This window comes from Sinocyclocheilus grahami, unplaced genomic scaffold (genome assembly GCF_001515645.1).
Source record: "Sinocyclocheilus grahami isolate Dianchi unplaced genomic scaffold, SAMN03320097.WGS_v1.1 scaffold1456.1, whole genome shotgun sequence".
Lineage (NCBI taxonomy): Eukaryota > Metazoa > Chordata > Actinopteri > Cypriniformes > Cyprinidae > Sinocyclocheilus > Sinocyclocheilus grahami.
The window spans coordinates 47,802-54,227 of NW_015506635.1; the positions used below are offsets into that span (position 1 = coordinate 47,802).

At 35.1% G+C, this 6,426-nt stretch overlaps 1 protein-coding gene across 1 annotated transcript in view; it reads left to right on the forward strand.

Moving 5' to 3' along the window:
* The first annotated feature begins 5,112 nt into the window (after window positions 1-5,112).
* Window positions 5,113-6,426, forward strand: part of LOC107570426 (oxygen-regulated protein 1-like) — a 33,602-nt gene continuing 32,288 nt past the window's right edge. Inside the window, exon 1 of the mRNA XM_016256654.1 lies at window positions 5,113-5,201. The gene's annotated coding sequence lies outside the window, so the exon portion shown is untranslated. The remainder of the gene's footprint in view (window positions 5,202-6,426) is intronic.

Sequence of the window (6,426 nt, forward strand, 5' to 3'; positions counted from 1 at the left end):
AGCAACTACATACAGCTTATACAGTTAAACCAAATTCTTTTGAAAATCTTTTGTTCAAGATTTTGTTCATTTTTTTCACCCACAATTACCACTGACAAAGTTAAACTATTATGGTCAAACCATCACGCCAATAAACGCACAGTAATAAACACTGAAAGTCAAGGTTAAACTGTGTATTATAGCGAACTGACAGGATTTTACCATCCTTGATTTTACCATTTTGATCCACGTTCTCAAGCAACATTTTGATTAGTTAACAGGTTTTACCACTCATCATTCGCTGCTCAATGTTGTGAGAACATAATCGGACAAAACCCTCCAGTTTTAAAAGAGCACATTCCAGTCAATTTCAAAAATCTTTCTCCTCTTTGCTTCGATTAGTTTTCTTGTATTTTCTACACATATTCCTGTCATGAGCACCGCAAACACTGACTCGATCGTCTTGAGCGCTCACCACATTCTCTGATCCAGTTTTAAAGGAACACACTCCAGACAGTTTCAAAGTTGTCCATTATCAAAGTTGTCTGCGCTTCGATTAGTTTTCTCCTATTTTCCACACATGTTCCAGTCTTAAGCACCACAGTCTTGGATTTCGTTGCACACAGAACCATTCACGTTTGAACTCGCGTGACTTACTGCATGCTCTCATTCACGTCCTCCACATTCATAACCCAGCACCGTCGGGTTACTTATTACTGATATCAACCCAAATTGGGTCGAATCAAGCCAGCTTCCTTACCCAACAGTCTCAACCGAACATTTGGATTGAAACAATTACCAGCGTGTTTTATATGTTTAGGCTATAAAAAAAGTACACAGTGTATGTTTTTGCTAAATTGCTTGCAAATATAAGATTGTTGTTAGGTCATACATTCCATGAAATATTAGAATAGGTACCCCTTAGTTTTAAAATACTTACAGTAGAAATAATTTGTAATTTTACAGATTATTACCCCTTTATTCCCCAAACTTAGCATATTATTCCTTTATACACGGGGGTACTGAATAGGTACACTATAATTACAAAAACGTTATGCTGTAAATTCTGTTGACTTACGCAGTACATTGCGGGTTGTAATCTAAAGCGTTACCACCTTATCCTTAAAGTGAATTGAATTGTTTAATTTCCAGTAGTTGAAATTGGATCCTTGAGTTCTTGTATCACCAAGGCTGATAACTATGTGTAAGGCCCAGCTTGGAAGAGCTCTCCCTGATTGCAATGACTCTCCCAACCTCTAGTTGGCACTAACTAGTAACACTCCCCATCATTTTGCTTACACTGGTTCTATGCAATAACACTCCTAGCCACTAGGTGGCCCTAGCTTCTGTTGATAGATAACATCACTACTCATTAGGACTTGAATGCCCCCAGCCGTGTGTCTTTACCCAATTAATGTTGGCCTATTTAAGCATGCCCCATTTGCTCTCCTGTGTTCAGTCTTGAGCCTACTACGCCTGTGTTTCCTCACCACCTAAGCTAGTTTATCGAGATTTTGTCTTTTGCTCATCTTTTATTTCTTGCATTTTTCTATGGAAGCACGGCTTCCCTTTTGTTGTACGTTTGAACTTGGACTGCTCCAGTAAAACTTTTGTTCAATTATCTAAGTCTCTCTGTTATGCCTCTGTCCTTGGATCCCTCTGTTGACTGTCATCCACTATAGCACAGTGGTAGAGGAGACAGCTCGGTTGCCTAGCGGACCTGAGTTCGAATCCCACCTCAGACACCCATCACACTATGGATCATTTTATGGTCACTGAAGACTAAATGCACTATGTCAGTGTCCTGAATTTGATTTCCAAGTTCCTCAGAAGTTAACCAAAATCCATTCTTGATATTGAATGACCTATCCTTATTACTCCTTTAAGTCTATCTTATCAAGATTTCTGTGCCTCCATTCATCTTGACAATTTAATTGGGGACTTAAATTAAATATATCAGTATTGGTGCTGTCTACTGATATGGGGAGGAAACCAAAAAAAAAAAAAGGGTCATTAATAGTGTTCCAATCACCACCAAAAAAAATCAACTGGCCACTAGGGTATATTTTTAAGAAATCCAGAATTTCTTCTCTAAAATTTAACCTGTTTTGTAAAGTATAATTTTCACCATAGATGTTCCCCAAAAATTAAAACTTTATGTTCATCTTCTACAATCAAAGTAAACCATCTTCCACCAAAGTGAGCTATACTTTTTAGAATTTTTCCTAATTACCTTTCAAAATTGCGACCCCTGCTGATTCATTACTCCCATATGCCAACTACACATCACTACCCCATTGATTTTTCAAAATAAATAAATAAAAATAATTAATTAAATCAGACATTGCTGCATGAGTTTCCTGCAAAAGTCAGGCTTAGAACATCGCTAAATCATTTTATCAATAAGCGATTTAGATTTTTAGACCCCTTAACCTACCTCCAAACCTAAACCTACCCATTTTACAGCGAATATGCATTTTTATCATTTTATTAATACACAATTTAGATTTTTAGACCCCTTACCCTTCCCCCAAACCTTAACCTAACCATTTTATAGTGAATATAAAAGGATATAAAACGCAAATGACCGAAATATGCAGGAAAATTACCATTTTAGTAACAATATACCATTAAAATATTTTTATAGTCTCTAATCCCACTCCTACTTATAAACCTAAAAATTTCTGTACAGCATAAAAAACATGACAGATATATAAATGCAATTACAATCATTTATTTATTGCAAAAATGTCAAAAGCAGCACCAAATGTAATCCAAATGATGTGTTGCACCCGCAGTCCTCTCTGGCTAAATACAGTAGGTTTGTGTTATCCAGAGCAGAATTTATGTTGTTAATGGCTGAAAATTTTATCCAGATAATTTTCCCGATCCACTCCGTGAACTCATGAAGGCGTGCGCGCATCATTCAAATACACTTCACCAGGGGCACGTTCAAGCTCAAACCGGTGTGCACCGTTTTGCTACGGTTTCCAGTTTGAATGACATGTTTCCTGGAAACGGTGTGCAGCGGTGTGCAACGGGGTTTGAGATACGTTTTCTCTTGTTTGGTGGGTGTGTCAAACATTTCAGCCCAATCAGCAGCAACATGTATATAAACCATGTGGTATTAAAGAGACAGCTCACACAATGTAAATAACATCCAAATAAATTCACAAGAGCAAGTATATTGTTTGCACATGTTTATTTATTTACATTAAAGGCAAAATAACTGAAATAATAAGAGCACACGTATAGATCTGGAACTTCTTTAAGTCTGTCTAAATATCATTTAGTAATTGCAATGTCTTCTGGTCCATATCCTTTCCTTAGGAAGGTGTGCTAAATACTGATTAATGTAACATAAAAATACTATACATATTTATATATTTTGCTATTGTATTATGGAGTGACACTTTCATAAACTTTTCTATACCCCTCTGATTATATAATGGTAAATATTGCAATACCATAGCACAACAACAGCGATCAGCAATAATGATAAGCCTAATACTCACAATAAAAATAAAAAGGTCATATAGACCATAACACAGTCTTGGAGGTAAGAAGTGGATTAGGCTATCCTTCACCTGAAATGTTTGTCTTTTCATCCTGAAATGCGAGGCAAATATTGGATCACAATAATTAGAAACCACAGTTTCCACAAATCCCTTCATTTGATTGGGATGTTCTCTTTTATTCTGGAGGGCAAGGGCAATGACTGTAACATCGAGCGTATATTGCAGTATTAAACAGGTATTTATACCAATTTCATCAGGCTCCGAAAATTCTTCAAAAAGAACACAAAGAATGGCCTTCTCAGCTGCCATAGTTGCAACTCTTGCGTCATCAGAACAGGGTGTTCAACGCACCACCATTTCCGTTTAAAAAACGTTTTGCACCGTTTTTGTCGGTGCTGAACGCAGCCCAGAAACACGGCTTGTCGCAATCTGTGACGAATGCAGGTGAGAGCCAATGAGCGTTCGAATATTCTGCCGTAAAACCTGTCGTTTGAAGTGGCAAGATTTGAATTTGTAAAGAGTGTGTCAGTCAGCGTGGGCTTTGCTGCTTACGGTCACTGGACTCGCTGCTCGGGATGGAGATGAAGATCGCTGAATAAAGGCTTGGATTTGGGTCTGTTCCTCACAATCGTATGGATTCGGAAGATTTGGATTACAGCGCACGAATACATTGTTTAATTTTGTAGTTTAATAGTTCTATTGTTAGTCACAGCATGTTGGGAAAAAATGCCTTTTGTGGTCTATGGCAATCAAAGTAAACATTATATGACAAGTAAAGGTTAAACGATTGCAGAAATGTTATTTATTAGAAGGTTTAAAGTGAAGTCTTGTTTAACATTATGTAGGCATATTCTTGGAAATGAGCTGGCAGCAGAAATCACACAAAACGAAATGTTATCATTTCATAAGTAAACGAGTAAACAATTTAATAATGCAATTGAAAACAAGCTAAATCATATGACAACTCAAAACTAATAAAATGAATGCCACGATTTCAATATTTCATTTTTAGGTGTCATCAATACGTCAATTTTGTATGTTTAAATGCTGAAAATACGTAAGTCTATTTGTACGTTTAGATGCTGAAAATATGTCAGTATTGTCCGCTTTAGTGCCTGTAAGAACGTAAGTAAATGTACGTTTTATAGAACCACATGTTACGTAAAATACATATACGAATTATCATGAGATCACGTTGTGTGATCCTTAGCAGGGTAGAACAGAGCTGAATGGTTGCTGCACTAACATCATCTGACGGGGGGAAAGTACTAGGCTACTAATTATTTATTCAAATTATATGAATTGCAAACGTACATATATTTGTTTATGTATTTATTTTCCATTGTTTGTTACTGCGAAGACCATATTTTCTTAAAGGTATTTATTCTTACATTAGATTTTTTTACATAATATATGCCTATAGTAAGGGCCTTGCGTGACAGTGCTAAAGAAACCTGATGGCTTTAAACAGGGTAGATAATAGCGAGCACAGCTCACACACTCTTAAAGCTGGGCTGCATGTGTAATGCTTTCCCTGGTTGGTGAGATTACAAGTGAGCAAAGATTAAGCAAATGAAGTCCAAAGCAGTTGCCCAAAATAACGTCTAGTCTCCATCTTAGGGCTGCTCCGTGCTGCATATGACAGTGCTTAGGCACAATAAAATATTTACGTCAACTTAAACCCTGCTCAAAATGCGGAACGCAGTGAGTATTTTACCAATTTTATGACTGTACATGGAGTTTGTTATTTAAAGTTGTTTTTGAGTCTTGTAAAGTGTTTGCTTAAATTGTCTGTAGTCATCAGACAAACCTTCTTTGTATGAAGTTATACTTAGAGGGATATTAGTTTAGAAGAGAAATGAAAATAATCATTGTTGTGTATGAAAAAAAATTTCTTTATAGTAACCTTATGGAATATTTAATGATGTTCATATTAGCCCTTCTGACTGTCAAAAAGATCTAATTAATATATATTTTTGGTTGACCATTTAATAAAGAATTTTAACCAAAATTTTATGTATATAGTGTTGTATTCAATCATTATAATGATTATTAAAAATGATTAAAGAAAGATTATATAATCTATTAAAACACTTTGAGACATTCTTTACCATTTAAAGCATGTTGTCTGAAACAGATCTTCATCAATATTGATATATGGTATTAAACTAAATTAAGTGGCTGAATGATGATTTGATTGGATAAATTCTAGTGATTGTTTAATACAGGCCTGTTAAGCAGTAAACAACACCTGCCATTAACAGTGATGTAGTAACCTGTAACCTACTGCCTATCCAATATTCAGTATGCCAGTCAGCCAGTGTTTTTAATAATAATTTCTAAAATTCAAAAAGGCATTTTCCTTCAGCATAGACATATGTGATGCTTAAGCTGGTGTTTTCAGAAATATAGATCACATTAAGAAAAGGAATGGGTTAACATGAGTGTGTTTTTGGTCAAAAACATGATTGTTGAAGCTTCAGGGATGTGCAGACTGATATTGTTGGTAACACTTTCAAATAGGGAACACATTTTCACTATTAACTAAGAATTCTCCCTGAACAGACTCCTAATTTGCTGCTTATTAATAGTTAGTAAGTTAGTTGTTAAGTTTAGGTATGGGGTAGGTTAGCGATTAAGGGATCTAAAATATGGCCATGCAGAATAAGTCATTAATATGTGCTTTAAAAGTACTAATAAACAGCCAATATGCTGGTAATATGCATGCTAATAAGCATAAGCATAATAAACTAGTTAACAGTGAGAATTGGACCTCAAAATGAAGTGTTAACATATGGTTTGTTAATATTTCATGTTGGCCATAATCAGTGACATTACATATATAATTTTATATATATATATTTTTTTTTTTTTTTTTTTTTTTTTTTTTTTTTTTTTTTTTTTTTGTTTTTTTTGGTTTTTTTCTCCT